General features: G+C 40.0%; 1 pseudogene; it reads right to left on the bottom strand.

Moving 5' to 3' along the window:
• Nucleotides 1-15,473: 15,473 nt before the first annotated feature.
• LOC114030315 lies at nt 15,474-15,915 on the bottom strand (annotated as a pseudogene).
• Nucleotides 15,916-16,479: the final 564 nt, after the last annotated feature.

Genomic DNA, 16,479 nt, shown 5'->3' with positions numbered 1-16,479 from the left:
GCCAGGAGGTGTCTCCCCCCCACCCAACCCTGTTTGTTGCATGAATGTCTGGTTGATTTGAGCTAAGCTGAACTCCAGACCCAAACTGAACCTCAATCCCTCCCAACATGTGAATGTGGGCCACCAGGGAATCTGGGGTAAGAATCTGAATGGCTCAATGGAAATCCATCCTGACTGTTCAAAATCTACTGGAAGAAAACATTTTAGTGAATTAAGAGAATTATTTTCACTTGTTAATTAATGTGCATTTGAGTGTTTTTATCTGTTCTTGATGTCATTTGCACCTATGTGACCATCATTTCTGAATTTCCTTCCCCCCACTCTCCTACCCAGGCAGCCATCCCTTGGAACAAAGCAAGACCAACCAACAAATCAGCTACGTCTTAATACATTCAACCTAATGCAAACTTATTATTAAGTCAACCTCATGGGAATCATAGGATGCTGGAACTGGAAGGAATCTTAAAGATCACTGACTCTAACCTCTTTATTTTACAGAGGAGGAAACAGGCCAAAAGAAGGGAAAGGACTCACCCGAAGTCACACAGCTAGTAAGTAGCTTAAAGAAATTTGAATGATAATTTTCTTAAATTGAAAATATATTCCCAAGCCAATAGCAATGACTTTTCAATTTTCTTTTCAATTTTCTGCTCTTGGTGGTTACTCATACAACAATTTTCTCTTCACAGCAGCATAGATCTAGAAAGACACTTCAGAGGTCACCTAATCCAACTCCTTTGTTTTATAGACGAAGAAACTGAGGCCCAGGGAGGGTAAGACACTTGCCCAAGGTCACACAGGTAATAAGCATCAAGGTGGGATTTGACCCAAGACCCTCTGACTCCAATGCCAATGTGCTTTCTGTTCTATCCTTCTCATTCATTCATTTATTCAGTCAACAAGACAAATATGGTTCACTCAGTGGAACTTAATACTTCAAGGATCCATGATTTTGTCAATATGGGTCTTCCCTCCACAAACACATATTGCACCTACTGCTCCCAGGCCCTCACCTCATCATGTTTCCATGCTAGAGTCATATAGAAGAAAACTGGATTTATCTCTGTGCTTTAGATTCACACAGATTCATTAGCAGTTATGGAGAAACAGTTCCCAGCACAAGATATGGCTGAAATTTCCCCTTTTTCCCAGAAATGCAAGACTTCATATTCAATAAGGCCGAGCCCTTCCTCTTCCCATTCCCATGACCTCTACAGACATTGCTGCTCCCCTTCAGCCCTCCCCAAACATGGGTCCTGAATGCTGAACCCCATTATTTTTACCCTCATTTTAATTCTGTTGGCAGGCATTGGCATAGTCTTTCATATTTCTAGTCCATGCATATTAGTGCCTCAGTTGACCTGATTACCCTGGGCCTAAGCCCTACTAGTTTGGCATTCTTGTGGTCTTTTCAGAACTTCTTGTTGAGATCTGGTAACTCCTGTTATGCTGATTCCTCCCATCTTCTCTCCCTCTATTCCTTAAGATAAAATGCTTGGGGAAAATAATGCAAATCTACATTTCTAAATGATAAATCCAAAACTAGCAAGGCTATTTCTAAACAGTCTCAAGCCTCATCCTGGGACCTTAGCAGGCCTCTGCCCAGCTCCCAACCCCCAATCCTGCTTTCCTCTTGTGCAAATAAGGTTAAGCTTATTGGTCTATAGTTTACTGAACCTACTTTTTCCTTTTTTTGAAAATCAAGATGCCATTTGCCCATCTCCAATCTTGTGGCACATTTCCCATTCTTCAGGATCTTTCAAAGATCACTGACAGTGACTCAGTGGCTACTTCCAGGACTCCAGGATGGAGTTCATCTTGGCCTGGTACCTCAAGTTCATCAAGGGTAGTGAGGGGCTCATTCACTCTCTCTTATTTAACTGGAGTGTCAACCCTATTCATCTGAATGTCCTATCAGAACATCAAACTCTAAATCTGCAGCTTTCATATTTCTTCATCATTTGGGCTACGCCCTCACCCCCACCCCACCCCAACTTTGCTGTCTCTGAGAATAACACTAACACAGGACGGCCCCATGGGATGGTCAAATCCTCATGGCAGTTTTACAAGAGTCTCTAGTGCGTAAGTGCCACCCCATTACTGTTCCCTATGGCTTCTAGGATAAAGTACAAAGACTTTGTTCAACATTTAAAACCCTTCACAATCTGCCACCAGTTGTCTTTCTAGGCTGATTTCACATCATTCCCTCTCATATACTCTACATTCCAGTTAAATGGCCTATTTGATCTTCCCTGTTCCAAACAGTCCTTCGTCTATCTCCCTGCCTTTAGGTGGGCCAACTCCCATGGCTGGAATGTTCTCCCTCCTTACACAGGCTTTTGGAACCTCTAACTTCCTTCAAGGCTCAGCTCAGTGACACCTCCTATACAAAGTCTTTCCTGATCTTCCTAATTGTTAATGCTTTCCTCCCCACCCTTAAATTATTATTATTATTATTCATTCATTCATCTATCCATCCATTTATTTATTTAGGATCCTATCCACTGGAACTCCAAGGGGGGAAAAAAGAAGCTATCTGATTTCTGTATACCATACCAACAGACCAGACATGTACCAGGGGTGTGCTAAAGCCAGTTCATAGGGGCTTACAGAGCAGGATTGTTAATTTTTCAGTGTGAGAACTTAAACCTTAGAAATTGGCAGGCACTACAAATCAGGGTTTGATTTATTGTTTTGTTGATTGTCTAGGCTTGTGAAAGTGATGGATAATGATGCAGATTAAATTTAAGTGTTATGCGTTCAGAGAGCTGGTTGTTAAACATTTACCAACATACTACTGTGCTTAATTAATTTTTCCCATGAGTGGAAAAGCCCCAAGGTAGCTTACCAGCTACCTTTGTAAGTGACTAGCAGAGTTGAGGTTGGGGGGAGGAGTGGATTGTTGACTTGCCTACAGATGAGAAGGGTTGCCTCTCGTTCTAAGGAAATAGTCTAGAGGAGATACTCATTCAGAATTCATTGTTATTATTTGCTAATTTCTAATATTCCTGATTAAACTTATATTCATTGTAGCCTTGAGTTAGAGGACAATGGAACACACAGATAGCAATGTCACGAACAGGAAGAATTTTCCTAGTAGGATAAGGGCTGAGCCAAGAATGTGATTGGATAATCCACATATTAAAAACTCCTATACTAACAAGATTAATAGTACCTCCCACAAAAGTATGGAGCTAAGGGGAACAAGGCAGCCAGTTCTCTAAGAGCCAGAGAGAATTTTCAGTTGTTCTAGAAGCACTACTCTAGTGATGGGTGATGCATTTTTCTCATGAAGAAGAGCTTTTGACTGTTTGCGCCTGGTTCCTACCATTGAATAGGGATTAGATACATTTAATAAATGCGTGTTGGGTTGGATTGAATTGAATTGCCATTAGGGGAAACCCTAGAGTAAATTAAAATAATTTCTTTTTGATGTTGTTTTGTTTTGAATAGGGACGGAGATATAGACTGGACTTGTGATTTCCTTGGTATAGAAATGTCCCTGGAGAATAAATGCCCTCCACTAATGCAGGTCAGCACCTTCTCTAAAATTTATAGTCTTGTACATTTGTCAAGAATACTGAAGAGTTAAATGACTTAGCCAGAGTCACACAGCCAGTGTATGTCAGAGATGAGCCTTGAACCCAGGTCTTCCCAGCTTTGAGGCTAACTCTCTATCAACTACCATAAGATACCCTGTTTTGAGTGCCAAGGTCAAATTCCAAAAATCAAGGAATTCCAAGTGCAAAATTATGAGGCAGGATTCAGGAAAAAGGCAACAAGCCAAATAAGACTGACTGGTGATATTAACCAGTTAGTACTCTGCCCAGCTATTAGGTTCCCTTTGGTCACTGTCCAGAGCTCCTGGTTGGGGATAAAGTACTTTCGCAGAGCCAGCTATAAACATCAGTTCTAGAACAACACCTGCACCCGGTCCCAGAAAAGACAAAGGAATCTGTGTCAAGAGCCAAGTAGAGAACCTTGTCCCAGTGTCAGAAATTCAAAAGCTTCCAGTCTTCACTCTCTTCTGTCCCAGTTAAGATACAGAAAGTGCAAAGTACAATGAGCCTGGAGTCAGGAAGATCTGGGTCTGAGTCTGAGCTACAATGTTTATTACCTTGGTGACCCTGGACAAATCATTCCCCTATCTGAACCTAAGTTCCATCTTCTCTAAAATGGTGATAATAATATTCACATTATCTACCTATCTCAAAGAATTTCACTTCCATTCTCTCATTTAATCCTTCTGAATGTACTCAGAGAAAAGATCCATAGCTGCTAAGTGACAGAGATAACAATGATAATAATAATAGCATTTATATAGCACCTACTATGTGTCATGACATTGTGCTAAGCACTTTACAAGTATTATCTCATTTGATCCTCTTGGAAGTAGGTGCTATTATTATCCACATTTTATAATTGAGGAAACTTAGGCAAACAGAGGTTAAGTAACTTGCCTAGGGTCACACAGGTAGTTAAGTGTCTGAGTCACATTTGAACTCAGTTCTTCCTAACTTCAGGCCCAGCGCTCTATCCACCACACCACTAAGCTGCATACTTCTTAGATGGAAGTAGAACCTAGGTCTTCTGCCTCTTGGTCCGGTGGTCTTAACACTCTATCATGCTAGCATTCCTAGTCCAACTTGATTTGCCACCACCACAAAGCAGCCTTGGGTGATGCAAAGACCACTGGATTGGTCGTCAGAGAACCTGGGTTCAAATCTTGACTCTGCTAATTGCTACCTGTGTCACCTTGGACAAACCTCTTCCCTTCTCACCCTACAGAATTCTTTCCATGTCTACCCAGAAATCTTCCCAAGGGGGCCCACTTAACATGCTGGGGCCTTCCTTTGGATCTCTTGACATTGCATGGCTCCCAATAGAATACACAGGTTATCCATAGGTTACCCTTCACACTCACCACATGGCAGGTCCACCTTCTTCTACAGCCATACATTGTTTTATAATATCTTTCCCACTGCTTAGTCTGTGCCATTCTTTGTTGGTAAGGTGTTGCAGCATACTCATGCCCACCAGGTGAGTCTTCATTGCCCTTTGTGTGGCCTATTTAATTTTTAGAGACTTCATAGCCATACAGTGTCATCAGAAGGATATTGATGTTAATAAAAGATGGGTTTTTGCTCCAAGGAGAATCTTGGGATCACTAATTGCACAGTTTTCTGAGTTTTACCCAAAGCACTTTTCTCCTCCTATTCAATTCTTAGTTCAATTCATTTGCATTGTCAATCCAAGATCTATTTGTTGGTGGGCCAGTTCTATTGCCTATTCATCCAACTGCTTTTTCTAGTGTGGATGCTAACCATTCTTAATCTATTTGGTTTTACCCAAGAAGCTAAAACGCATTTGGTTTGCTGGGATGAAGAGGATAGCAAAGGCAAACTCTTTGGAGTTACTATGGCTCTCATTTAGGAAGCTTTGTATTGTTGTTTGGTGCTCTCCATCATTTCCATCTCCTGGTTCTTTTTTTTTTTGGCTAGGCAGTGGGGTTAAGTGACTTGCCCAGGGTCACACAGCTAGTAAGTGTTATGTGTCTGAGGCTGGATTTGAACTCAGGTCCTCCTGTCTGCAAGGCCAGTGCTCTATCCACTGCACCACCTAGCTGCCCCCCATCTCCTGGCTCTTCTTAAAGAAAGCATTTGTGATATATAGGTATGAGCTTTCTATGTAAAAAGTGTTTGGCCTCTTTAATGTCTAACTCCCAATCCATGCTTTCCATAACATTTTTCTTTTATACTCACTCACACACACAGTTGGAGCTTAATGAATATTTGCGGGATGGATGAATAAATGAATGGTGTTTGTCTTAACTTCATAGATAGCATATAAAAATTCAAGTTGTGGGCCACACAAAGGGCAATGAAGAGACACTTGGTGGGCGTGGCATATAAGCTCCTTGAAAGCGAGAATTATGCCTTATTTTTGCATAAAATCTCCTCAAAGAGAACACAGAAGGTAGTTAAGAAATACCTCTGAAAATGCCAAAAATTGTTAACCAACTCCTCCATTTGGTTCACTTCAATTCTACCTGTTGACTCCTCTTCTGTGAAGCCTCTGGATTCTGACTGGCTATCTGTGGCTCTAGTTCTCACCTCATTTCTCCTTCCCTCCCCTCATCTTTAACATGATTCTTAGTTTCTGAGGAAATAATGGCTATATAGAAAGACCAAAATAAAAAAATAGGAGTGGGATAGAGTGGGGGGCGGGGGGGGTCACTTTGAAAAATGCTTGCCTCCCATTGGCCCATCCTCAGGCACAGTGAGGAGAGTAGCATGGAAAATGGCACTGGAAACCCTATTCAGCTGCTTCCTTGCTCTCCCTCTAGACCACATAAAAGAGCTCCCTGATGTATAGAGCCTAATTGTCTATAATCTAGTTTTAACATCTTGTAATTACCCTCAATTGTGAAATGGAAACTAAGGAATATGTTTCTTGTGATTAATATACTATTACAGAGCAGAACTGTAATTATATCTCAGAGTCTCAAGGGTAATGCTTGTCATTAGGTGAGAACACAGGGTGGTTGATTGTCTGTCTTCCATCACCAACCTATGTGTCAATTAGGACCTGGCCTTTGACATGAAAAACCTGGGTGTGATTTGAGGGCAGTCTTATAACATTTTTCTGACTTGTTCCCTCACACAATAAAACCCTAAGAATATTGATATTTGGCTCATGTCTCTCACAAAACACCTCTGGCTCTTATCCCCACCCAAAGAAACCCTAGAAGCAGCAGTCTGTATCTGGGTCATTTTGCTCTGCCCAAAAGGGCCCTCAACTCCCCTGCAAGCACTTAGGCTAATAATACATTGTATAGGGAGCACATTTTATCTAACCCAACAAAAAACACAGAGTGAGCTACTCAGTTCTTAGAAAAACTATTCTACTCTTTACTGAGGACATGATCTTTATGAGTCCCTAATTACCTTGGGATTCAGAGAGTATGCATGATTCACAGTATTAGTAAAGGTACACATCTGGGACTCCTGAATGTGGTTCCATGATGTGCCAATTTCTTTGGTATGAGCAAGGGTAAAATCCATAGGTTTGTCCCTTCCCATTTTGGCTCTGGGCTAATCTTTCCTCTGTGTACATGGTTCCCTAAGGTGATATATGAAGGACAAACCAAGATACTGCTACAATTAATGGAAAACATCTCAAATTAAATTAGCTTTTTTTTTTTGGTTAGCACAAATACACTGTTGACTCATATCGTGTTTGCAGTCCACTATAACCCCTAAGGTCTTTTAAATATAAATTGCTATATAGCCACTCTTCCTCTATCCTCTACCTGTGCAGTTGATTTTTTGAACCCAAGTGCCAAGCTTTACATTTAGCCCAATTAAATTTCATCTTATTAACTTTAGTCCATCACTCCAGCCTGCCAACATTTTGTTGGATCTGATTTTTGTCCTCCAATGCATTCACTATCCCTCCATGCTTTATGTCATCCACAAATTTGTTAAGTATATCTTCTAGGCTTTTATCCAAGTACTTGAAAAGATGTTGAACAGAACAGGGCCAAGGGTAAAACCCTCAAGCATTCCATTAGAGATTTCACTCTGGGTTTACATTAATCCGTTAATCAACACTTTTTGGGTCCTGTCACTTACTGGTTCTGTACTATCATCCAGTCCCCATCTCTATCTTGTCTGGAGAGATTAGTGAGAGACTGTCACATATATTGCCAGAATGCATTGCCTTCCCTCTCTTAATTATTTCCTTTTTATCCTGTACATAGCTTGTTTGTACATATCTGTTTGCTTGCTGTCTATCCTATTGAACCGTAAGCTCCTTGAGGGCAGTGACTCTCTTTTGCCTCTTTTGGTGACCCTAGTACTTATTCCAGAACCTGGCACGTAGCAGGCACTTAAGCAAATGGTTATTGACTAACAGAATGAAGCTATACTATGGTCACAGCCTTCCCCTGATCTAGTCACCCCATCAAAGAAGAAGATACCTTGATCTCACAGAACTCATTACGCAGGATCTTAGGGATCCTCATTTTCCTTTTGAAAACCCAACAGTATCATGCTGTCTCATATCCTCTATCAGCCTGAATCAGAAGGTCTCAGAGAAGGATGAAATGAGGTGATGAAGCCTCTACTTGCTGGCCTCTAGCTGTTTTGCAGGTTGGAGTACTTTGCTCCTATGAGCCTCAGCTTCCTCACCCGTAAAATTGGAATAATAATCCTTACACTCTCAAACTTAAGGGCTTGTTGTAAGAAAAATAAAACGTAAAATTCTTCATATCCACGGCCTTTTATTCTTGTTATTTCTGAACTTACTGAGAGCAAATCAGGAATTCTGAAGTTTCATACATGGGATGCTCATACAACACTGTGTGCTCTGGGAAATCCCCTTCCTATGGTGATAACACACTTTAAATTAGCAGACACATAGAAAGGAAAAAAAGGCGGCGAGGAGGGGCGGGGAGTAGTGTCCTACTTTGGTATTGCCAAGACAATAGAATCGTAAAGAGAAGCAAACAGTAACTGGGAAACTGGTGTGAGCTGCTCAGATTGCTAGGAGTGGTAGCCACTGATGACAAGTTTTCTCCTTTGTCCATTGATGGGAGTTGGACTGTGGCCTCTAAGGTCTTTTCCAGGTCTAGGTCTATGATCCCCTTCCTTAACTGGTCCAAGGCTAGGCTTTTGTCTAAGAATGAGGCTCCTGGGCTCTACTTTCAATCTACTATACCCAGAGAATGAAAAATACGCCCTTCTTTTTCCTCTGCTGATAACAGCCCTTCTCTTACGTAGTGTTGTCTGTGTCTTTGGGTGTTATTCCCTGAGAGTAGAGACAAGCCTCCATCAGAGATAGTTACATGCTGCTTCCTCCTCAATTTTTGCCATTGCCACTGGACCAGTTCTTCAGCTCCCTCCCTCCCCTACTTTGTTTAGAAGAAGCTGGGCTCTCAGAGGTTTAGTTAATGAAGGTATTATTGCCCCTTAGTGTTGGTACTTTCTAGTACCTAACGTGATTCAAATTCCCAAATAGGGGTCATCAGGAGGCCACCCTGATGATAAGTGTGATTTGAAATTATAATTCCAATTGTTCACATGTATTTTTCTTCTGAAATTCTTATAAAGTTAAGTATCTTTTTAAAAAAACATCAGTTAAAAAAAGATTCATTTTCCCCAAACAAAACAAACAGCAACCAAAACCTTTTTTTTTTTAATCCCACAAATGGATAAGAAAAACAATGATAAAAAGAGGTTATGCATGCACAGGTACATTTCTGTTATTTACTAGTTGATCAAAGAAAATACTATGCGTATTAACTTTAACCAGGCAGCACCATTGTATTTATCTTTGGTTTTGCTGCTGTCTGATGTTATCTTCCTTTCCACTGTTGAAGTCATTACTTATACAGTTCTTTGGGATCTGCTTTTTTCTGCTTCATATCGCTTCATATGTCTTCCTACATCGCTTTATAGTCTTCATATCCATCATTCCTTACAGTGCAATAATATTCCAATACATTCATATACCACAATTTGTTTAGCCATTCCCCAGTTATTGAGTATGTGTTTTGTTTCTATTTTTTGCTCTTACAAAGAGTGATCCTATGAAAATACCTTATAAAGATGTGTTATTGCTTTCTGTCACTAACTTCCTTAAGGTGGGATTGCTGAGATACAGGTGATGACTATTTTTGAAACTTTTATTATACATTGTTATATTACTTTCTAAAACAGTTGAATTGAATTTTTTCCAAGCTTCACCAACAGGGAATGAGTGTGCCTATTTTTCCCATATCACTCCCAACATTAAGTTTTAATATTAATTAACATATTGGTCACTTTGGTGGATGTAAGGTGGTACATCAGAATGTTTCCACTTTGCATTCTCTCATGAATGATATTGAACATTTTTAAAAGAGGTTGCTGACAGTTTATGCTTTCTCTTTTGAGAATTACCTGTTCATATCCTTTAACCACTTATCTACCAGAAGATGGCTTTTATGCTTACAAATTTGTGTTGATTCCATTTAGATTTTGAATATCAGACTTTTATCAGATGTTTAACAAAAAAGATTTTTCTAGTCTATATTTTTGTTCTTATTCTAGCTGCATTGCTTTTATTTGTGCAAAAGCTTTTTAAAATTTTCATGTAATTTATATTGTCCATTTTTTCTTTTATTAATACGGATATGTGTGTGTATGTGCATGTATGTGTGTATACATATATATACATATATGTATATATGCATGTATATATCTATATATCTCAAGGCTGATTAACTTTCCCTCTATAGTTACGAAAAACACAGCTTTCCATTCTCCTCTATGTTTTTTAATGGTGTGACTTTGCATAGTTATGTAGTTCATGTATTTCATAGAATCATAGACTCAGAATCCCAGAGTTGGAAGGAACCTCAGATGCTATTTAGTACAACTGGTTGGTACCTGAACAAAAAGCCCCTCTGTGACAAAAAATTACCCAGGCTTTGCTTGAAGACCTCTAGGGAAGAGAAGCCCACTAACTCCTATGACAATCCATTCCACATCCAGATAGCTCTATTATGACAATTTTCCTTACATGGATCCCAAAATTTGCCTCTCTGCAATTCCTACACATTGCTCCTGGCTCTGTCTTCTAGTGCCAAGTAGAATTAGTTTAATCCCTCTGAAGGGATATAAATTTGCTTCCAAGGACTGCTTTACCTGAATCCCATTTATTTCCCTAATGCTATTGTTATTATCTTTAGTATTTTTTCTTTTTCTATGATTTGTTCATTTTATTGCATTGTGGTTTGTAAACGAAGTTATTAAAATTCATACTTTTCTGCATTTATTTATTCGTTCTTTATGACCTAGAGTAATGATTTTCAGCATGTGATTTGGGGACTCCTAGTGGTCCCTGAGACCCTTTCAGCATGTCCACAAGTCAAAACTATTTTCATAATAATATTAAGACTTTAAAATTTCTAATAAGTTAAAAATCCATAGATATAACCAGGGCTGTGTTGAAGTAAGAGCCAAATGTTAATTTTCAGTGTGACCATTTATACCTCAGGAAATAGATAAATACTACAAAATCAGGGCTTCGTTTGTTTTTTACTGTCTGCACCAGAGGTGTCAAATAGGCTGGGAGTGAGGGTAAGGATGGGGGTGGAGAGGAGAACCATGAAGAACTAGATTCAAATGTAATTGGGAAATATTTGACAAAATAAATAAAAATAAAATAGAACAGAGATGATGTTAATAGGTGGTTTTCTAAGTCAATATGCAGCAGGCAGGAATCCTTATGTAAGTTTAGTGGCCCCCATCTCTATCTGAGTTTGGCACCACTGATTTAGACTTAAGAAAGTAATGGAGGAAATGTTAATAATGCACATTAAACTGAAAAGTGTGTTGTGTATACATTTTTCCCAAGATCCAGTTGGTAAACTTTTACCAGTACATCCCTGACTCCAGGCCCAGTGCTCTATTCACTGAGCCACCTAACTGCCTCCTACTTTGTTGTAGTAATTATTTAGTAGAGCAGTTAAGGAGGTTGGGAACAATGTGGATTTTCCCCAGGGCACCTCACAAAAGAGTAGAGCATATTTTCTTGGTGCAGATCTGGATACCAACCCTCAGGGCTCAAATCCTCCCCACCTACCCCAGGTAGCTACACCCACCCCAGGGTCTTGTTGTTCATGGTGGCTCTCCCTCCCAGGGGCCTGCCTTAAACCACAGGCACACTCACACCAGGGTGCTGCTGCTCATGGTTTCCCCTCCCAGGGGCTTGCTTTACCACCACTCCCCCAACTTAGACTTTGCACAAACACAGTCACACTCTGATATCCTCCCCACCACCTCCTTAAACACAGGTTCCTAGTTTTATTGAGATAAGCTTTTTCAAGACTCTCTAACCCTACCCAAGTCATAGAGGCAAAGGGTTTAAGGAATTTTGACTCCATCTCACTCCGCACACTTCTCAACACTCCTTAACACTCCTATTAACGTGGATTTCATCTGTGGCACCCCCATTGCCAGTTGCAACAATCTTTTCCTTCCTCCCCTTCCAAGGTCATTAACACCCTCCTATGGGATATTGCTAACCAATTCCCAGTCACTGTTTCCTTGAGGTCCCTCCCGTAAACTGAGACCTCAAAGAGCTGCCACCCTTTTATTCTCCTGGAAGTATTTAAATGCATTCATTGTTTTAAAGACACTTTACTTTGTTAGGGTTCTGCTTAGTGGTCAGTTTGCATGCCAAAGGACCAATCTAAGTCTGGCCTCCTCCTCAGGAATGCCTGGAAGGCCTCCAGTGAATTAAAAAATGATCTTTTCTAATGAAAAGATTATGCTCAGTTTTGCTGGATAGGCAATTTTAGGCCTGAGGCTAATTTCCCTTGCTTTTCTTCCTTTTTAATACATTTTATTGATGACTTTTGTCTTTATATCACAATCATTTCTGGAAACCACAACCTTCCCTCCTCCCCTCCCCCACTGAAACTTCCTTTGTAACAAATAGAAACAATTAAACAAAAACACCCAATATAGTGACCACAGTAGACACAGTATACAACATTCTGCCCTAGTAATCCCCCACCTCTCTGCCTTGGGGGGAGGGATGCTTCATCACAGGGGTGGGGGGACAAGGATTGGATGATGGTCCGCAACAGTAGAAAGTGTAGCCTGAACCAGATAAAAATTTAATTGGGAAATAGTTAACAGAATAAATAAAAATGAAATAAAACAAAACTGATGTTATTATGTGGTTTTCTAAGTCAATATGTGTCCAGAGATCCTTATGTATGGTTGGCTTAGTGGCCCAGTTTTTATTTGAGTTTGACACTACTAGGCTTCATCATCAGTTCTCCCACTGAGGAATTCAGGAAAACATGGGAAGACTTGTATGAGTTGATGCAGAGTGAGACAAGCAGAGCCTAAAGAACAATATATACAATAACCACAATACTGTAAAGGAAAGGATAGCTTACATGAAATAGAACTCTTGAGTAAATGAAAACCCATTCTCCATCCTGGACTTAGGCATACACTTAGATCATTGGCCATGTGTGCTGGCCACACTCTGGGGGACCATTCCCATTGGCCTTTCACCAGTACCAAACAGTTCTGTTGTTGGTCCTTCATTTTCAAAGAGGACCAAGTAGTTTTAGGATCACAGTGTGAGGGTGAGACTCTATCGATTATCCCACACAGCTTAAAAGTAATTACCTTTGTAAGGTAAAAACACTTGATTGAATCAGTTGATCATAACTGAATGTGAACAAGGTCTGTACACCTCCTTGATCAATAAAAACCATTGCTGAGACTTGGTCCTTCCCTAAGTAGCTTGTATAAAAGAGACTTGCTATCTCAGAACCAAATAGAGATTCTGGGTCTCTGGAAGAAGAGAGGGTGGAGCTAGGTCATACAGAGCTGAGGCAGAAACAACTAGCAGCCCAGGTACAACCAGCAAAAGGAAAAAGTGAAGATAGAACTGAGCTATGACAGAAGAGGGAGATATCAAGGAGGGGCAGGGCATTGATGCTACAGGCATCTCAGAGAAGACTAGTGTAGCTGCCTACTCTAGGACTGAGAGAAGTCCCAAGAAAAGGTCAAGTCCTTCCCCAAATTCCCCCCAGGTGTCTGTCTATCCATAGATACTATAACATAATCTGTGGTTTCATTAGCCAAATGTTTCTAGCAAAATGAATTTTGCCTCAACCACAATGAGGCTAGGGGTTACATAGACATAGATATAAATGTAAACTGAAGCATAGAGCCTGACCTCTGCCTTACTGTTAGGAGTTTTTCTAACTGGGGGCTCAGAACATTTATGATTAAACTCAATTTTTCATCTAAAATAAACTCCCTAAAATATAGGGGTGGGGAAGAGAGAGGAACCCCACGGACTTTAGGAGCCATTATATTTCCCCTATGCTTAAAGGAGGCTAACATAACAGGGTGTTACAAGATGACTGTGGATTGAAAGCTAGAAGGCCCCTTAGAAGCTACCTAATACAAACCCCTCATTTTACAAAAGAAGAAACTGAGGCCAAGAGAGGTTGTGACTTGCCTAAGTTCACATGTGTACTAAGTGGGGGGGGGGTGGGCTGAGACTGAAACTCTGAGCTATAACTCCAAACCCAGCATTCTTGACATTGCATCATCCTGCCTTTTCATGACTATAGACTTATGATATATTTTTGATATTGAGTAATATTGCACTATGCAGGCATTCATACTTTTCCCTCACTATTTCCCTTAAGATTCTAGAGATTCTTTTGTTCCTACAGGTGATTTTCATTATTATGCTGTATAGTTCTATAAAGTATCTCTTTGTTAATGTGATTGGTATAACCCTAAATATGCAAATCAATTTATGTCACATTGCCATTTTTATTATATTGACACAGCCCAATCATGAGCACTGAATTTTCATCCAATTATTTAAGTTTTCTGTACTATTTCAAAGTTGTATTTATATAAAGCTTTCATTTATTGTGATATATTAAATGCCTAAATGTCTTATTAATTTTATAGTTATTTTGAATGGAATTTTTTACATTATCATTTCTTCCCTAGATATGGAAATGCTAATGATTATCTTATGGATTTATTTTGTATCCTGCTATCTTACTGAAGCCATTTTATTGAAGTATCTCAATTAGTTTCTTTATTGTCTGGGGCTTTCAAAGTATATCATCATATCATGTATAAGTAGAGATCATTTTGTCTCCTCTTTGCAAATGTTTATACCTTGAATATTGCCCTTTCATCTTATTGCTATAGCTTGCACTTCTAGAATGATGTAAAATGACAGAGGGTACATCCTTGCTTTACCCTTCTTTTTGCAAGGAAAGCTTCTAGCATTTCTCCACTGTGAGCAATGGTAGGCCTTTGTTTTACATACATGCTTTTGATCATACTAAAGAAAGACCCTTCTATGTCTATGCTTATTAAGGTTTTAAACATAAATGAGTGTTGTATTCTATCAAAAGCTTTTTCTACATCTACTGGAATAACCATATGCTGTTTGTTATTTTTGTTGCTCATAAGATTAATTATGCTAATCGTTTTTCTAATGTTGAACCATCCTCACATCCCTGGTATCAATCCAACTGTTCATAGTGAATTATTATCTGGATATATTTATGTAGTCTCCTTGCAAGGATTTTATTTAAAATTATTGCATCAATATTCATTAGTGAGATTGCTCTATAGTTCTCTTTCTCCTGCTTTTTGATATATCATGTGCCATTTCTTCCTTTCATTTTTTTGTTCCAGGAGAATGATTCTATGTGATTCGAATTGGTGGTTTTTGGATATGGAATTTGCTTCTTCAAGGAGAGGTCACACCAAACTAACTTTATTTCCTTTTTTAATAGGATTACTAAAGTAGAAGATCATGGCAGTGCTATAGAATGCTATAGGTATAGGTTACCTAGATTTTTTCTTTTTGATAGGTTGGGCAGTCTGACTTTATTAGCCAAAGGCAGGCCTGGCACCTCAGGTGCTCTTGGGGGGGCGAGTTAGCTTCTCCTTCACCACCACTGGCTTCTGGCTGAGCAGGATGGCGCTGGCCCGGCGCAGAGTGGCCATACGGAGATCTTTCCGGTATTTATTCTTGCGGATAATGTGTCGGACGCTATTGAGGGTGGCCCGAGCATTTTTGTTGATTGTGGTCCTCACATAGGAAGTGGCAGGCTTCCTCTGACCTGCCCGGCGCCTCAGCACCACCGCGATGCCCTTGCCGTTGGCGGCTGGCTCGATGCCCACCGTCTTCCAGTGGATCAGCCCGTTGTAGCGGAACGAGTTTCGGGCCTTGAGGTTGTTGGGCTCGGTGCTGTACGTCTGCTTGTTGCGCTTGATCAGAAAGCTGGAGCAGTTCCGAAGGACCATCCACTGCAGGTGGGCCGACATGGCGGTGGGGGGCTGCTCTCGCAGCGGCTCCCGGAGACGGAAAGGAGGTTACCTAGATTTTAGCAAAGCATTTCATGAAGTGTCTCTTCCTATCATTGTGGAAATGAGCAAGAAATGTGAACTAAACAGTTATACACTAGATAGGTTCAGAACTGAGCAGATTCAAAGAGTCTGGTTCAATGTCAACATGACAGGAGCATTTTTATCATCATTATTTATTATTATAAAGTATTATAAAATTATTGTAAATTAGTGTCTTGGGTAAAGGCATAAATGGTATGCTAGTCAATTTTGCAGAAGGCAAAAATCTGAGAGCAATAGGTAATACACTGGGTGTCAGAGACAAGACGAAAATCAGTAGGATGAATGTAAAATATTATACTTTGGTTCAAAAAATCAACTTCAAAAGTTCAAGATGGGGGAGGTATGGTTAGGCAGCAGCTTGTCTAAAAAAATTATTGGCATTGGGGAGATGGGATTAAATGGAACTCAAGCTCAATATGAGCCAGCAATATAATGTAGCAGCCAAAAAAGCCAATGAGATCTTGGGCTGTGTTAATAGATGCACAGCTTTTTTGGAATAAGGAGGTCA

The sequence above is a fragment of the Vombatus ursinus genome, unplaced genomic scaffold, assembly GCF_900497805.2.
Source record: "Vombatus ursinus unplaced genomic scaffold, bare-nosed wombat genome assembly UNPS02014957.1, whole genome shotgun sequence".
Taxonomy (NCBI): Eukaryota; Metazoa; Chordata; class Mammalia; order Diprotodontia; family Vombatidae; genus Vombatus; species Vombatus ursinus.
The sequence above is the reverse complement of the archived record's forward strand: the minus strand, read 5'-3'. Positions and strand labels throughout refer to the sequence as shown.